Genomic DNA, 18,765 nt, shown 5'->3' with positions numbered 1-18,765 from the left:
CTTAAAATGGCTTTGCTGTGCAACTGTGCTAATAATTTATTGGAGGCAAACAGCTTTATTGCCAAATTTGGGTTCCATCTTAAGGGCATGGAACTGCTTTTGAATTAGAAGTATCTTCATTCATGTCTCGGCAAAGATCAGATTCCTAATAACAGTAACAGTTGGCGTTCCCTTCCTTATGTCTTGTTTCCCTTCTCCTACAGAATCCAAGCTGGTCCCTTCTGTTAAAAACCTAGAGATGCAAGACCCTGTTCCAGTCTTGCTCTCCTGCCTGATTTCTAATTAACCAAGAAAGAGAATTTAAACTGACACCTCTCAAGTCAACGATGAAGCACAGATTGCATCAAGGGTAATATTGATCCATTTCGTTATGTGAGCTACTGCAAAGGGAGGGGTGATCAACAGCCAATAGAAGCCAGGTTATGTGGGCCAATGCATTCTGGAAACACAAGTTCACATTCATATTTTTTTCTTAAGCCTAGACAGGAAAGTGTCTCAGGGCTAGAAGTTCATTGTTGTTATTTACCCTGTGTGAAAAGGTTCCTGCCAAACCATTTCCCATACTCTGGGCTTTGTGTATTTGATATATTCTGTTTTAGGTATTCATTCTGTTTCTTCGTCATCTCATAACAGCGGTTCTCTAGATGGCATGCGACAATAATAAAATTGATTAGATCTGTACATTCCAGAGAAAAGAAAGTTCTAAATGGTGGCACTTAAAACACAACAGAATAAAAGCAGCCATTAAAAAGGAAAAGAAAAAAGACAAAGGCTGCAATCCTAACCGTGTCTACTCAGAATGAAGTTCTCTTTAATTTAGTGGGAGCTACTCCAGCAGTTCGAAAGCACGTCAAAGTGCAAGTAGATAAATAGGTACTGCTCCGGCGGGAAGGTAAACAGCGTTTCCATGCGCTGCTCTGGTTCGCCAGAAGCAGCTTAGTCATGCTGGCCACATGACCCGGAAGCTGTACGCCGGCTCCCTCGACCAATAAAGTGAGATGAGCGCCACAACCCCAGAGTCGGTCACGACTGGACCTAATGGTTAGGGGTCCCTTTACCTTTACCTTACTCCAGGATAGGTAAAAAAGGTAAAGGACCCCTGGATGGTTAAGTCCAGTCAAAGATGTCTATGGGGTTGCGGCTCTCATCTCGCTTCAGGCTGAGGGAGCTGGCATTTGTCCACATACAGCTTTCTGGGTCATGTGGCCAGCATGACTAAACCACTTCTGGCGCAACGGGACACCGTGATGGAAACCAGAGCGCACGGAGACACTGTACCTTCCCACCACAGCGGTACCTATTTATCTACTTGCACTGGTGTACTTTCGAACTGCTAGGTTGGCAGGAGCTGGGACAGATTCGAACCGCCAACCTTCTGCTCGGCAAGCCCAAGAGGCTTGGTGGTTTAGACCACACTGCCACCCGCGTCCAGGATAGAATACTAGCAAACACCAGTTAATACATAAACAAGAAAAAGAAAGCTACAAGATTAAGCAGCCATACTAAAATGCACTGGTCATGCCTATTTTGAAAGGAAATATAGTCTTAACTGTGCTTTATGGAGAATGCACTCACTTATCCCAAGGTTGCACTGTGGGACACAGAAAGTAAGAGGAGAGGTTTTGCTAAATCACTTCTACAAACTGGGAGCAATCACAAAGGTTGGGAACAGCAAAGAACATTGGGGCAGGAATTCACATACCTTACAGATCACCTGGTACTGATGCGGTTAGAAACCATGCCCAATCATTGCATTAAAGGTAAAGGGACCCCTGACCATTAGGTCCAGTCATGACTGACTCTGGGGTTGCGGCGCTCATCTCGCTTTATTGGCCGAGGGGGCCGGCATACAGCTTCCGGGTCATGTGGTCAGCATGACTAAGCCGCTTCTGGCGAACCAGAGCAGCGCACGGAAACGCTGTTTACCTTCCCACCAGAGCGGTACCTATTTATCTACTTGCACTTTGACGTGCTTTCGAACTGCTAGGTTGGCAGGAGCAGGGACCGAACAACGGGAGCTCATCCCGTCGCGGGGGTTCCAACCGCCGACCTTCGGATCGGCAAGTCTTAGGCTCTGTGGTTTAACCCACAGCGCCACCCGTGTCCCTAATCATTGCATTGGGCCAAAGTTACAAAACTGGTATTGGTTGTTACTGGGATTTAATTTTGAATTTGAGTATATACCTGGTAAGAAACAACAATGCAGGGACTGCGGACACTTGTTGTCAGTGCAGGATTTCTTAAAGCCTTGCATGTTACATTCCCTTTGGAATGACTGTGTTCCTCTTGTTTAAAAAGGGAGCAGGAAATGTATGCCTGACCTGAGGGATGTCTTATGAACTGAAGGGTCATAGGAGAGGATTTCCTTCTAAAACTTGTGCAAGTTCCAAGAGTGACCTACAATGTAGCGTGAGGAATTAGACCAGAAAATAAAATGAGGAAATATGAATAATGTGGTGGCACACGAAGCTACTTCATCTGTCCTAGGGAAATAACAATGGGACATTCAAAAGCTCTGTACCGTATTAGATGAGAGGGAAACTGCAACAAAATGTTGCCGTGTACTATTGCCTACCATTGCCAAGCAGACATGCCATCTTTTGCCCACTTTTCCGTTTTTATTTTCCAAATGACTGTTGACATTCTGTGGCTCCTAAGTAAGCCCAGTCCTCTTTGGGATGTTTTTGGGGCAGTTTGCCCTCTTAGATGTTATATTTTAAAACATTTCTCTGTTCTTTGGCAAAGCTCACGGTTCCTTGAGCAAGCAGACAACTTGTTTGTGCTCAGTGGCTCCATTTTGGTTGCAGTCCGGTTGACACCCATCACACGTTTCTGTTAAAAGGCGCGAGTAAAAGCTACCCAAATTACGGAAAAGAATAACATGCATCTACTGGAAACTGGTGAAATATCCTATGGAGGACTGCATTCATTTGTGTTAACACTACACAACCACACAACAGCCCCTCTCTCTACACACACCCTATACGCTTCCGGGCTTATCTGACCGGTTCGACTTGGTTTTTAACTATCAGTTGGCCAGTTGCACCCATCTATTGGGGAAGTGAGAGCTGGACCATAAAGAAGGCTGATCACTGAAGAATTGATGCTTTTGAATTCTGGTGCTGGAGGAGACTCTTGAGAGTCCCATGGACTGCAAGAAGATCAAACCTATCCATTCTGGAGGAAATCAGCCCTGAGTGCTCACTGGAAGGACAGATCCTGAAGCTGAGGCTCCAATACTTTGGCCACCTCATGAGAAGAGAAGACTCCCTGGAAAAGACCCTGATGTTGGGAAAGATGGAGGGCACAAGGAGAAGGGGACGACAGAGGATGAGATGGTTGGACAGTGTTCTCGAAGCTACCAGCATGAGTTTGACCAAACTGCGGGAGGCAGTGGAAGACAGGAGTGCCTGGCGTGCTCTGGTCCATGGGGTCATGAAGAGTCTGACACGACTAAACAACAACATTGGGGCTGCTCAAGAATGGCATATCTACATGGATAGCTTAGTTGGGTTAAAGAATGGTGCTGATGACACTAAGCTTTCAGGTTCAACCCCCGTATTCCTGCATTAAAGGGGGTTGAATTAGATGATTCTTGGGGTCCCTTCGAACTCTACAATTCTAGTCCACTGATTATCCAGCTGCCACCATCTCCAATGCATTAAGAGGACAGATACAAAAAGGTCCTGCCCTCCTAGGGAATTGCTGCTTCGTTTAATTTAGGAAATACAGCTTGCTGTCATAACTGTGATAGAACCAGACATTTGTATCATATTTCTCCTTGCCCCCAATTTGCCAAAGCTACATCAATGGGTTCCTAAACCAACGTCTCTAACTGAGACGAAGCCACGAGCCCCTCCGACGGAAGCGTACTGTCAACGGCAGCTTTGTACTTCCTTGATCTGAACAGTGGATCATTTTTTCTCATGCAGGAGTTTAGTCAGATGTAAGGGACTGATTACATTTATCTTGTTTGTTCCAGATAATCCTTTAAGGCAATTTAAGCTTTTCAGCTGCTGCGCAGTGGCTCCTTCCCTGCTGTGATCCGAATTACAGCTGAATAGCCATCCAAGAATTCTAGCATATCCAAGCAACAAGAGAGGCGTCGGCGTCGGTTTGTACTCAGTAGGTTTCAGCCCCCAAAGATGTCAAAGAGAGACATATTTTTTGATATATATATATCTCTATCTATCTCCTTGGGTCTTGCACTGTCGCCTCATGTGACGATAATGGATGCAAAAGGGTAGAGGCTTCAAACAAGGGATAAAGGGATTGCCTCTGCACAGAACCTCTGGAAAAGCTGCTGGCTCACTTTATTAGCATTCATTCCCCATTCCAAGCTCTGCAAAAATATGAATCTATTTCTGCAACACTAGATTCTGCTCCTTGCCTTCCACACCTTGCATTCAGAAAAAGGAAGACTGTATAGAATGTGGCCCATTTACACCTAATTGAAAAAATGTGCTGCGCTGGGTGATGCTTTGCTTTCACACAGTTTTGACTTCCGTTAGCATAATTTACAAGGGTTCCGTTAAGTAAAGCTCCCAAAATGTCCATATCATTTCTCTTTTGGGTGTTAGCTTACCCTTGCTGCAGAGCCATATTCACAAGAAGACTGTACTGTACAATGATGATACTTTACATTAGTTCAGTGGTCCTAAGTAATGGGATCACCTGGCAAAATGGCACACTATGGTAATAATTAGAATCTGAAAGGTGGTCATATTACCCCATTGGATTAAAGAGCTGTAACAACCTTATCAGGGAAACTGTAGCAGTTGCCAATCATTTTTGCTAATGGGATAGTTCAGTTGACTATCGTAAACTGACGCATATTACGTTTTCAGTGAAATGTTCTCAACATGGTGGAGTCCCAAATTATTCTTTCTCTTTGTATGAGAACCATCTGTCCTTTCCAATCTCAGATCCAGAAATGAACCCCCAGGTACTGCATTGATCCCCAGGAAGCATTGCTGGCGATCTGGCAGCTTGCCTCCAAAATTCATATTACCAAGCATTTGGGAATAAACAAGTCTCTTATGGATATATATTTCTAAAGTAGTTTTCCTTGCTATGGAGAAACCAGTAGCGTGCAATAACTCAACAAGACAATAACTGAACAATAACTGAACTGCTTCCTTTTATCTGTCCTTCCAACATTCACCTTGGCTTGCTTTTCCAATTAACAATGAAAAATGGAGGACTTTAACAGTGGATCAATACCCCTCCTCAATTTAAGTTTGATCACAACAGGATCCAGCCACCAGCCAGTTCTCAATGCAGGTGTTCAGACCAAAACCATTGGATATTTGGGGAGAGGTGGGGCTGGTTCACTCTGGGAAGAAGGCAACAGAGTTATCAGGAGTGCTTTGCCCATGTTTTGCCATGCACAGGAGAAAGTGGCAGAGATGTTATAATGAACGTGAAGCTCCTTGGAAATGGGGACAAGGCAATAGGGGGGTTTCACACTTACGTCTAATCCCGCCTCAAATCCCATTTTTGCACAGTTCTTCCACCCCCATGTCCTATTACAGGGGTCACCAGTATGGCTTCCAAGAATGCCACACCAATGTGCCCGCCAGTTCTTCTTACGGCACCTGCCCTGACTCCTGCCCCTAGACCATGCAAGCAGATCTGACTTGCAAGTAAGAAAAAGGCATAGCACTCAAGAGTCACAAGCAACGAAGGGAAAAATGCTCTCCTATTTATCCAATCTACCTCCCTTTCCTCCCCACTTCCTGTCTCCCACCACGGTTTATAGCAAAGTAGCTGCTCCAAGGGGACGCGGGTGGTGCTGTGGGTTAAACCATAGAGCCTAGGACTTGCCGATCAGAAGATAGGCGGTTCAAATCCCCGTGACGGGGTGAGCTCCCGTTGCTCGGTCCCTGCTCCTGCCAAACTAGCAGTTCGAAAGCACATCAAAGTGCAAGTAGATAAATAGGTATCGCTCTGGCGGGAAGGTAAATGGCGTTTCCGTGTGCTGCTCTGGTTTGCAAGAAGCGGCTTACTCATGCTGGCCACATGACCCGGAAGCTGTACGCCAGCTCCCTCGGCCACTAAAGCGAGATGAGTACTGCAACCCCAGAGTCGGTCACGACTGGACCTAATGGTCAGGGGTCCCTTTACTTTTACTAGCTGCTCTAAGAGCAGAAAAACACAAAAGGCAAGGCTCGTTTAAGGCTTATTCTTAGTTTACAGTACCACACGCAGGTCCAGTTGTTTGGATATCTGAATCTGTGGTGTGTAAAGCAAGGGTTGGGTATTAATTCATTGTGTTTGGATAAATGAATTTTCATACAACAAGCATTTGTATACTGTGACTTGCATGAATTCCTAGTTCAGAGGCTGCTGTTAGTGTAGATTAGTGCTGGTTGATTAACGCAGGGAGTAAAATAATCTGTTTGCTAGAGTATATGCTGGCCTCCTGTACGCTTCTGGATACAAGTTTTTAAATCTATTGTTAGAATAGGCTGCCTGCACCTCTGCAAGCAGCCTCTTCCTTCGCTTCGTGTGTCAGCTTCCTAAATCAGCCAAGGCCAACCTCTCTGGACAGCACATCTAATGCAGTTAATTTGAACTGAGTGCATCAACAATCTCTGGGGCTTCTCCTCAGTAATGAACGCTTGTTTCCAATGCCGAGATCTTCCAGTGCCTGAATTTTGATTATGCTTCAAGTACAATATAATAAGCCCTTATTATCTGAACAGTCACTAACGTCGCTAAGGTTATACAGATGCGATACTTACTTTAGAATATTCTACAGCAGTGATGGCACTTTAAAAGCAGCTCTGAAGAGCTGGTGTCTGCTCCGTTTTTCTTTCCCTTCCTTTTCCCCCGACAAAAGCTCCCAAAACTTGAACAGCTATACAGCGACAGGCATAAATGCACCTAGTAGAGAGCAAGGAGCGAGGCAGTGATGGGGAGAATGTCCCTTGATGATGAGCATCTGTTTAAAAGACTTATTAGGAATCCTGCCAAGGGACGCGGGTGGTGCTGTGGGTTAAACCACAGAGCCTAGGACTTGCCGATCAGAAGGTCGGCGGTTCGAATTCCCGCGATGAGGTGAGCTCCCGTTGCTCGGTCCCTGCTCATGACAACCTAGCAGTTCGAAAGCACGTCAAAGTGCAAGTAGATAAATAGGTACCGCTCCGGCGGGAAGGTAAACAGCGTTTCCGTGCGCTGCTCTGGTTCGCCAGAAGTGGCTTAGTCATGCTGCCCACATGACCTGGAAGCTGTACGCCGGCTCCCTCGGCCAATAAAGCGAGATGAGCGCCGAAACCCCAGAGTCGGCCACGACCGGACTAATGGTCAGGGGTCCCTTTAGTAGGAATCTTGCCAGATAAGAGCAGAAACGACTCCTGCAAATGCAAGGTGGATGGACCAGAGCTTTCTGTAGATCTTTGTGCCTTTTATAAATGGAGTGCTTTAATTACACTAAATTATATAGGAACAGGATGGTTTTCTAAACAAACTCTGTGTTGAAGGGAAACTACCACCCAGCTGCTGCCTTCTCCATTCCATGTTTCCCGTCAAGCTGAGAAGTATAATAATAATAATAATAATAATAATAATAATAATAATAATTATTATTATTATTTATTTATTTATTTATTTATTTATTTATTTATTTATACCCCAGCCACTCTGGGCGGCTTCCAAAAAAAATATTAAAATACTGTAATACATCAAACAGTAAAAGCTTCCCTAAACAGGGCTGCCTTCAGATGTCTTCTAAAAGTCTGATAGTTGTTGTTCTCTTTGACATCTGGTGGGAGGGCATTCCACAGGGAGGGCACCACTACCGAGAAGGCCCTCTGCCTGGTTCCCTGTAACTTGGCTTCTCGCAGTGAGGGAACCGCCAGAAGGCCCTTGGTGCTGGACCTCAGTGTCCGGGCAGAACGATGGGGGTGGAGACGCTCCTTCAGGTATACTGGACCGAGGCCGTTTAGGGCTTTAAAGGTCAGCACCAACACTTTGAATAGTGCTCAGAAACGTACTGGGAGCCAATGTAGGTCTTTCAAGAATGGAAGATTTGAGACTGGGTGATAGTTGTCCCCGGCCCTGCTCCCACGGTGGAGTCTACCTCTTCTCGAATCTGAGCGACTTTATCTGCAAAGTATCGCATTCTGAAACAGGAATATGACTTTTGCTTTTGCAAAAACTGGTTGGACCAAGTCCTTCATGGATGTGACTCACTCCAGCTTGCTCAAGTGGGCAGAGAATTTAGATCATACAAGTGGCTGATGGAAATTGGTGAGAAATAGCGGCTGCTTTCTGTAGAGGAGGAGGAGGAGGAGGAGGAGGAGGAGGAGGAGGAAAGTTCCTGTTGCTGGCATCTTGTAAAAAGGAACGCTGCTAAATTCAAGGAGCTCTATTAACATTTTAGAATAGAAGAGGTTTTGTTGTAAGAACAGCAAGCGAGGAAGACTGGCAACTGCAGAATTTATAAATTGCATGAATATCCCTAATGCATCTCTTCAAGTTGGTACACTGGGGGGGGTGCAGGGTTTTGTTTTGCTTTGTTGTGATACTGTTCCCCTAAATAAGCTCTTTGTCTGCTAAGTGTCTACCTGGGTAACGGTTCCGAATTAGCGTCTGTTCTCCTGTGCTGAGAGCAGCTAGCAAGTGCCTCAATTAATCTTTTGTTTAAAAACGCTGTTAAGTACTGACAAGAAACAGGCTGGTATAAAATAAATAAATAGCCCTCTGAGATTGTGCACACACTGCAGGTCAGGTAATATAATTAGAGTTCAAATTCCAAGGGAGCTATTCTAAGTTACTCCCCATTCAACAAAGCTGTACACTTGGCGACTCCTTACAAAAGCAATTATTATATGCAAACGTTTAGAAATCTCTCTGGTGTGGGCTGCAGAATTTGAATCTTTGATGTAGGGTCTGGGAGGGATTCAGGCTCTGCAGAGCTTAAAGAGAGAAAAGTTTCTAGCCCTCATTATTATAAAGGAGAAGTGTGTTTGTTGGTTTGTTTATCCAACCAACCAACCAACCCTGAAAACTGTAGGTTTGTTTGTTTGTGTATGATTTTCATTTTTATACATTTCAATAATTTTACAATCATTTTAACATTCCGAAACTCGACTTCCTTCCCCCCTTTTTCTGCAGTTCCTTAAATATATTTTTTGTATTTTCTGCATATTCCAAATTAACTTAATTGACACATTTATTCATTTATTATATACTCTTATCAAACTGTGCTTAGGTTTTGTATCCCTGAATGACAAACCATCGCCCTACTTCCCCAAGATCTTGGCAAGACAAAAAAATAAAAATAATAAAATAAAAATAAAAAATAAAAATAAAATAAAAATACTCTGAAGAAGAAAGACCTGATCACATTTGCAGCCAGAGCAAAACGTGCAATTCACACAGATTCACTTTTGGTTTGGAAACAGACAATAGTTTATAATAGAAGCATTGTCATCTGTGGAACATGCGATGGTTTTATTGTGCTGCACTTCGTCCCTGGTAAAATTGCCTTCCCACATTCCCCTCAGGGACAATAAATAGAAGGTAAGGCAAAGTAGGGAACCTGTAGCTCTCGTGAAGCTGGACTTCCAACTCCTGCCAGCTGGTAAGGGACAGCGAGGGATTGCGTGCATAATAATAATAATAATAATAATAATAATAATAATAATAATAATTTATTATTTATACCCCGCCCATCTGGCTGAGTTTCCCCAGCCACTCTGGGCGGCTCCCAATCAGTGTTAAAAACAGTACAGCGTTACATACTAAAAACTTCCCTGAACAGGGCTGCCTTAAGATGTCTTCTGAATGTCAGGTAATTATTTATCTCTTTGACATCTGTTGGGAGGGCGTTCCACAGGGCGGGCGCCACTACCGAGAAGGCCCTCTGTCTGGTTCCCTGTAGCCTCACTTCTCGCAATGAGGGAACCGCCAGAAGGCCCTCGGCGCTGGATCTCAGTGTCCGGGCTGAACGATGGGGGTGGAGACGCTCCTTCAGGTATACAGGACCGAGGCCGTTTAGGGCTTTAAAGGTCAGCACCAACACTTTGAATCGTGCTCGGAAATGTACTGGGAGCCAATGCAGATCTCTCAGAACCGGTGTTATGTGGTCCCGGCGGCCACTCCCAGTCACCAGTCTAGCTGCCGCATTCTGGATTAATTGCAGTTTCCGGGTCACCTTCAAAGGTAGCCCCACGTAGAGCGCGTTGCAGTAGTCCAAGCGTGAGATAACTAGAGCATGCACCACTCTGGCGAGACAGTTCGCGGGCAGGTAGGGTCTTAGCCTGCGTACCAGGTGGAGCTGGTAGACAGCTGCCCTGGACACAGAGTTAACCTGCGCCTCCATGGACAGCTGTGAGTCCAAAATGACTCCCAGGCTGCGCACCTGGTCCTTCAGGGGCACAGTTACCCCATTCAGGACCAGGGAATCCCCCACACCAACCCACTCCCTGTCCCCCAAAAACAGTACTTCTGTCTTGTCAGGATTCAACCTCAATCTGTTAGCCGCCATCCATCCTCCAACCGCCTCCAGGCACTCACACAGGACCTTCACCGCCTTCTGGGTGCATATTATTATTACAATCTGAGCAACGATACTACCTTGAGTACTCATCCCACCTTTAGTACTCTGCAAAACATTGATCTGGCATGCATTTTATGCTGCACAATGTTGTATTCTCTGGGTTGCAGAACTGACATGCCTTCATGTTAGCATGTGTTAGTAGGAGACTAGAAATGAGAAGAAGCAGGAACTAAAGACTTCAAAGGGGATTTAAATTAAACCAAGAACCGAGTTAAAGGAGGCTGAAGCTGATTAAGAATGAGTCACAGGTACCTGGAAAGTAACGCAAATAATTAAGGTCTCCATTATAGGATTCTCCTGGGTGAAGGCAATTGCAGAAGGGGAAGGGAGAGAGTAGACTTCAACGGGGGTTCCTGGAGTGATTTTCCGAAACTCTCCAGATGTGGGAGTTTAGGAAAAAAACAAATGTTATTTGGCGGTAAAGGTTCTTGGGACTTGAACCCGCACAGTGTGGTCTGCAGAACAGTTCCCTAATCATTCAGCCACAACAAACAGGCTGATCATTGCCATTTGCTGCCCTACTAAGCTGTAGACTGGGACGCAGGTGGTGCTGTGGGTTAAACCACAGAGCCTAGGACTTGCTGATCAGAAGGTCGGCGGTTCGAATCCCCGCGACGGAGTGAGCTCCCGTTGCTCAGTCCCTGCTCCTGCCAACCTAGCAGTTCGAAAGCACGTCAAAGTGCAAGTAGATAAATAGGTACAACTCCGGTGGGAAGGTAAACGGTGTTTCCGTGCGCTGCTCTGGTTCGCCAGAAGCGGCTTAGTCATGCTGGCCACATGACCCGGAAGCTGTACGCCGGCTCCCTCGGCCAATAAAGCAAGATGAGCGCCGCAACCCCAGAGTCAGTCACGACTGGACCTAATGGTCAGGGGTCCCTTTACCTTTACCTTAAGCTGTAGACTTAGTCCGAGAAAGCAGGAAAAGCCCTCATTGAAGGGGTATAACATAGAGAGGTGATGTTTTGTGCTCCTCCCCTGCACAGCTCACAACTTCTCCTTGTTTTAGTCATTCCCCTTTTTGTTAGTGGGATGGCTTGGCCAGCAGAGGGTTTCGCCGGTCTATCTGTCATGGCAGTACATCTGGAGTTCCACCAGTATTGTGAATCCTATTGCCTCAGCCAGCAGATCTTGAGTATAGGATTGCACACCCAACCTAGACAGCATCTTAAAAAGCAGAGACATCACCTTGCCAACAAAGGTCCGTATACTTAAAGCTATGGTTTTCCCAGTAGTGATGTATGGAAGTGAGAGCTGGACCATAAAGAAGGCTGATCGCCGAAGAATTGATGCTTTTGAATTATGGTGCTGGAGGAGACTCTTGAGAGTCCCATGGACTGCAAGAAGATCAAACCTATCTATTCTGAAGGAAATCAGCCCTGAGTGCTCACTGGAAGGACAGATCCTGAAGCTGAGTCTCCAATACTTTGGCCACCTCATGAGAAGACTCCCTGGAAAAGACCCTGATGTTGGGAAAGATTGAGGGCACAAGAAGAAGGGGACAACAGAGGATGAGATGGTTGGACGGGGTTCTCAAAGCTACCAGCATGAGTTTGACTAAACTGCGGGAGGCAGTGGAAGACAGGAGTGCCTGGCGTGCTCTGGTTCATGGGGTCACAAAGAATCAGACACGACTAAATGACTAAACAACAACAAAGCATGTAGACCCAAACCAGTACATTGTCTATATTGGGTGTGGGGATGAGGACCTACAATGGGAGCTGAAGTTCAGGAATGTCTGAAGAACCACAGATTCTCCACCTCTGATCCAGAGGTATTGATGATTATGATAAATAATCACATGTCGCTTGAATCACCCAGCAGAGAGGAACTGCGGCTTGGCCACACTGATTTTCAGCTGAGACCCCAATGCAGTGAATTATCATTTCACACACTGATCAGAAAAAACCACAGACAGCTGTATGGAACATTGCGCTTGTCTAGCAGCCAAGACCGATGTCAGGTTTTGTCATGTGAGCGTCTCCTAAGGGTCTAGCTTTTGCAAGACACCATCTGCTGAAGTGACTTCCGATCTCTGTTCTCCATCCAGACCTCTCTGAGCTGACGTTTCTGCCAGGCCTTAGCAGACCCCTCTGCTCTTGCGAAATAACTGCGTGGCAGCAACGTCGACAGATCTAAAGTTGGGCTGCCTTATGGAAAAAGAGTGAAACGTATCACATGGGAGGAGGAGGGCAGCGGCTTTCTCTCCGATGACTCATCATCCAAATGTTTTTGTGCTTCCAATGTCAAAGCCAGACGACACTAACAGGAGATGGAGTTTGCATGCTGTCACCATGCTTTTTGATTTGCATGCAGGAGAATAAAGAGGATCTGCAAGCACAGCTCGCAAAACGCAAAGGAACTTGAGCAGTCACTGTTATGACTGAAGCACTGTATATATGCGCAGCCTAATACAAGAGGCGTCACTAAAAAATTCATGGACATACTGTTGCCAAAGAGATCGCTTTCCTAAACAGGGTATTTTTAAAAAGACCAAGAGATGGCAAGAGATACGGTTACGGTTGCACGGGCATTGGGCAGACTTTGTAATTCTGTATGCTGATTATCAAATAATGAAGAAATGAACCTGTGCTGCCAATTCTCGTAGTAGACCAGTAAGAAGTAAGTAAGTTAGATTCTGGAAAAAAAATATTTATTCTCAAAGTCAATCATGTGGATGTTAGCCACAGATGGGGCAAGGGTTGCACCCCTGGCAACACCCTTAATTTGGACATAAAAATCATTTTTGTATCGGAAGAAATTGTTTTCAAAAACAATGTCCAATAGTTGAATTAAGAAATGATATAGTGGAATTTGTATTTGCCTGGATCGCAATAGTTTTTCATTTGTCCCTCTTGAATGAGTTTTCTGTTTGTGGCTTCTGTAGTAGATTGTGTATCTTGTTCTCTCAATTTTTGGATTATTAATATAAGATTTAGAATGTAGAATGGTTTGGTAGTGTTTTGTGCGCCACTTATGTGCTGCTTACTTCTTACTGGATTATCAAATAATGGCTTTTGTCATCCTATAGACCAGGGATACTGTGATACTGGACCACAAATCCCATCTCCCCTGATCACTGGTTTATGGGCGTTGGGAGTCCAGAGGGCCATAGGCGCCCCACCCCTTCTTTAAAATGGAAACAGGTAGCCTGGATAACTTCAGTATTAATTCCTTCCCACTCTGATTAGATCTCCTTCACAAGTACTCTCATTTCCAGGTCAGCACCTTCTGCCTTTACCTTCGGGAGACATCCCAACCCTGCCTGGTTATTAAGCTCCAGGTTCTACCTAGCTATTTTTTCTAGGCAAGTAGCAAAGGCTGAATTGCAATATGCAGCTGCCTAAAAAGTGGTTATGTCATTGCTGGCAACCACAGACAGCTTTATCGTTTCGCAGAGAGTTGGCCAAAAGCCACGCAGGGTTGAAGCGCCACGCTTAGTGGCAAGGAGGTGAAGATGCCCAGTTGATTTCACTAGAAATGCACTGTTATAATCACGAGGGCCTATTATTCACTTACATCAGGTTGAATGTGCCTTTCAATTATTCTAACACGGAAACACTCCTGAATTGATGCCCTCATAGCTAATACAGTACCGCAAAAGCAATCTCATCAGAACCTTCCCTGGGGTGCAGTTCTGGGGTGAATTCTCCTTCTCTGGCTGCACTCAAACAATGCCAGTGTATTTATGCAACCATACCATCAGGGTTCGCAAGTCAGGAACGAGTGAAGCAGAATCTGCCTAAGGAGAGGCTCTGTAATCTCCTATGGGAAGGACCCAGCCAAATCTTTGCCACCAAAGACCATGGATATCACCTAAGATCCTGTTGTTGTTGCTTAGTCGTTTAGTCATGTCCGACTCTTCGTGATCCCATGGACCAGAGCATGCCAGGCACTCCTGTCTTCCACTGCCTCCCGCACTTTGGTCAAACTCATGCTGGTAGCTTTGTGAACACTATCCAACCATCTCGTCCTCTGTTGTCCCCTTCTCCTTGTGCCCTCCATCTTTCCCAACATCAGGGTCTTTTCCAGGGAGTCTTCTCTTCTCATGCGGTGGCCAAAGTATTGGAGTCTCAGCTTCAGGATCTGTCCTTCCAGTGAGCACTCAGGGCTGATTTCCTTAATAGAGCGGTTTGATCTTCTTGCAGTCCATGGGACTCTCAAGAGTCTGCTCCAGCATCATAATTCAAAAGCATCCATTCTTCGGCGATCAGCCTTCTTTATGGTCCAGTTCTCACCTCCATACATCACTACTGGGAAAACCATAGCTTTAACTATACGGACCTTTGTTGGCAAAGTGATGTCTCTGCTTTTTAAGATGCTGTCTAGGTTTGTCATTGCTTTTCCAGCAACTAAAATTACTGGCTAAAATTTTGTTTTAATACAGACCCAGAAAGCTTACTACTGTAACTTCTTCATTGAGAGATATACATAATTCTATATGGTTTTCTGATATTACCCTGAAATTCAGGCAAATAGGGATTGCAATCCTTCTTCTATTGGATGACTCACAAATCTTCTCTCTCATCAAGCAGAGGATGCTAGATCATGAAATCCAAAAACTCTACCCCTCCCAGCCTTTTGTATGTTCATCTGCTTAGTTAGGATTGCAGCCCCACCATGGAGCCTAATTACTTTTATAATTTAGAAATTCCATCGCATCACAGAGATTTTATGCTAGCTCGTCTAAATGCAGCCCCCTCATCTGTATTGTTTGGAAGGTTTCAAAAATCCCCTTCCAGAACAGATTCTGTTCCTGTATTAAGAAAACACCAGATACAATACATCACATAATTTTGGATTGTTCTCTTCTCCACTCCCATCGCAGAGATCTCCTAGTGACTCCCTTACAGCTCAAAACATTGATTTGCAAAGAGTCTGTAATCCAGTATTCGTTGAGGGATGATACTTCCAAAACTACCAAGATTATTTCAGGGTACTTAGCCGAGATATTTAAAGCTAAATCTAAAGTTGACTGATTTATTCAATGGTGGTTATCTAGTCTTTCATATATTGTATGGATGACTTTGTATGATTTTATGATTTTACTGATGCATCTAGCCTTTATTGGCATAAGTTAAAAGTTACAACTAAAAATTTAAAGCATTCCATTGTGACCAAGGAGGGACGCAGTGGCACTGTGGGTTAAACCACAGAGCCTAGGACTTGCTGATCAGAAGGTTGGCGGTTCGAATCCCCGTGATGGGATGAGCTCCCGTTGCTCGGTCCCAGCTCCTGCCAACCTAGCAGTTTGAAAGCACGTCAAAGTGCAAGTAGATAAATAGGTACCGCTCCGGCGGGAAGGTAAACGGTGTTTCCGTGCGCTGCTCTTGTTCGCCAGAAGCGGCTTAGTCATGCTGGCCACATGACCTGGAAGCTGTACGCCGGTTCCCTAGGCCAATAAAGCGAGATGAGCACTGCAACCCCAGAGTCGGCCACAACTGGACCTAATGGTCAGGGGTCCCTTTACCTTTACTGTGACCAAAGCTCCAGCTTCAAACATATATACCCCGAAGTGGACTGCCAACAAATCCCATTAATCCCACATTAATCTGTCTGGAGCAGGGCAGTCCAACTTTTCATACCAAATGGGACACAAGAGTACTTTGACACGGAACCTGTGGGTCACACACTGCCTTGTGCAGGGTGGGGAGGCAAGGCCAAAATTTGATGCCTCCCCCAGCCCTCTCACTGCCTTCCCAAAGCTGACAAAGCGAGGCACTGGGCTTTGGAAAGGAGGTGCAAAGCTCTGGCATGGTCCGAAGCTGGGAAACGGCTAATTAGACTTTGGGAAGGAGGTTGGAGGGCTCTAGGACCCTGCCAGAGCCCCATGCCTCCTTCCCAAAGCCCAGTTCCTTTAGGAAGGCAGCTTAAGGGCTGCAGGGAATGGGAGCATCAATTGTTGCCAGGGGCCAGAAAAAATATCCCGAGGGCCGACTGTCCTGGTCTAGTATCACCTCCTCCTTATGATGATAGGAGCATCTTTAGGGGAGGGATTTCAGAAAAACAAGGGGTGTTTTCCCAGTTGTTTCAGAATGATTTTTAACACCATTTAAAAACTAATCCCTGTGTCAGATCCTCATTAGCCGCTGCTGTGAAATCACTAAGGCTTTTGCTCTTCAAGCCTTCGGAATTGTCTGCCTGTCCCATATCTCATGTGTTATGAGGTCATGCTGTTGGAAGAAAAAAACCCACCCTTTTGCTTGTCTTCTAGTGAGTCTTCTTGTCTTTGGCAAAGAAAAGCTTTTTATTTATCTCCATAGGAGATAAATACATTGTATTGGGCAGAAAGAACCAGTGAGTCATTGTTGTACCTAAAGAGGCAGCCTCTAGAATCCTTTCAGTCTACGAATTCTGCTGAAAAATAGTAATGAAAAGGGGAAAAAATGGATGGAGTTCCTGTAAAAATATGCTTCGTACTGCAGAGGACATCGTCAAATTGGTGCACAGAGGGAAGCTCAAAATGAACCTTTTAAATCTATTGTGTTTTCTCTCTCTCTCTGCACACACACTCACAGAATACACATATGACTAATATTATCTGAATCAGCCATTGATAAATATCTTGGTTTCTAGTGGGTCTTACTAGGGCTATTTTAAAATCACCCCCCTCCTGATCATTTTGTTGTTGTTTAGTTGTTTAGTCGTGTCCAACTCCTCGTGACCCCATGGACCAGAGCACGCCAGGCACTCCTGTCTTCCACTGCCTCCTGCAGTTTGGTCAGGCTCATGTTTGTAGCTTCAAGAACACTGTCCAACCATCTCATCCTCTGTCGTCCCCTTCTCCTTGTGCCCTCCATCTTTCCCAACATCAGGGTCTTTTCCAGGGAGTCTTCTCTTCTCATGAGGTGGCCAAAGTATTGGAGCCTCAACTCCACGATCTGTCCTTCCAGTGAGCACTCAGGGCTGATTTCCTTCAGAATGGATACGTTTGATCTTCTTGCAGTCCATGGGACTCTCAAGAGTCTCTATTCCAGCACCATAATTCAAAAGCATCAATTCTTTGGCGATCAGCCTTCTTGATGGTCCAGCTCTCACTTCCATACATCACTACTGGGAAAACCATGGCTTTAACTGTTATGCACAAAACATTCTAATAATGGGTAAATGCTCTCCCAAAGGAGGTGTTTATTATGATAATGAAGACTGAGAGAGTTAAGATTTTCTCCACTTTAGAATACCATTGAATCTGACAGAAGGGGACTAATTTGTTGGAATTAGTGAAATTAAATGGAATTCCAATTACAGCCTTCTGGATTCAAGCGATATATTTCATCATTATGAGTAGCCAGAACGTTGATTATAAGGAGACCACTCTTGTCACCGTCACGGCAAGAGGGATTTTCAGATTTAAATTCAAATGAATGAAGGCTTTGGAGCACAGAGACCTGCAAAAAGAGAGAGGCAGACTTAGGCATTGGTGCCCAAAGGTCAGGATCCTAGGCCCATGATCCTGAAGTCTACCAGTGACTAGGACACTAAAACAGTAAACCTTTAAAACACATTCCTGCCGCCCCAAGAATGCTGGGAACTGGTGCTTCTCTTGATGCCCTTTGTCAGAGGTTTTCAACCTTTCTGAGTCCGCGACTCCCGTGACCAACTGCATTCTTTCTGCGGCACCCCTGTGGGTCACAGGAGCCCAGTTAGGCCCCCCCTTGCCTTCAGAGGTGGCAGCCTCTCACCCTTTTTCAAACACGTTCGCTTGTGGAGTGTTCCTTCAACCTCCTCTCCCCTGTCCTTGGGAGTCCTCCGGGCAGCCTCAGTTGCTCGCCCCGGTCTCTGAGCTGCCCCCCCCTGCCCCAAAGACAGGTGCCTCTTCACACTGCCCCACAGGAGCCTGGGAAGCCCCCCCTGGCCAGCCCCAGAGGCAGCATTCACCTGCGGCGCTTATAGCCAGGGCTGCTGCAACAAACAGCTGTGCAAGCCTTTGGGAGGCAGAGACACGAGAGGGTATCAGAGGAGGAAGGGAAGGAAAGTGGGACAGAGGCCAGTGTTGCCCGCGGCACCCCTGACCATCCTTCAAGGCACCCCAGGGTGGTGCGGCGGCCCCATTAGCTAAAGTGGTACCTCAGGTTAAGAACAGTTTCAGGTTAAGAACGGACCTCTGGAACGAACTAAGTTCTTAACCTGAGGTACCACTGTAGTGTAAAAAGTTACAGGATTTCAACATAACGTTCTGGGTGGTTTCACTTTCCTTAAGA

The 18,765-nt window shown here is 45.6% G+C and overlaps 1 protein-coding gene across 1 annotated transcript in view; it reads left to right on the top strand.

Moving 5' to 3' along the window:
• The first annotated feature begins 13,162 nt into the window (after positions 1 to 13,162).
• Positions 13,163 to 18,765, top strand: part of ABI2 (abl interactor 2) — a 69,797-nt gene continuing 64,194 nt past the window's right edge. Inside the window, exon 1 of the mRNA XM_053366230.1 lies at positions 13,163 to 13,186. The gene's annotated coding sequence lies outside the window, so the exon portion shown is untranslated. The remainder of the gene's footprint in view (positions 13,187 to 18,765) is intronic.

The sequence above is a fragment of the Podarcis raffonei genome, chromosome 1 (genome assembly GCF_027172205.1).
Source record: "Podarcis raffonei isolate rPodRaf1 chromosome 1, rPodRaf1.pri, whole genome shotgun sequence".
Taxonomy (NCBI): domain Eukaryota; kingdom Metazoa; phylum Chordata; class Lepidosauria; order Squamata; family Lacertidae; genus Podarcis; species Podarcis raffonei.
The sequence above is the reverse complement of the archived record's forward strand: the minus strand, read 5'-3'. Positions and strand labels throughout refer to the sequence as shown.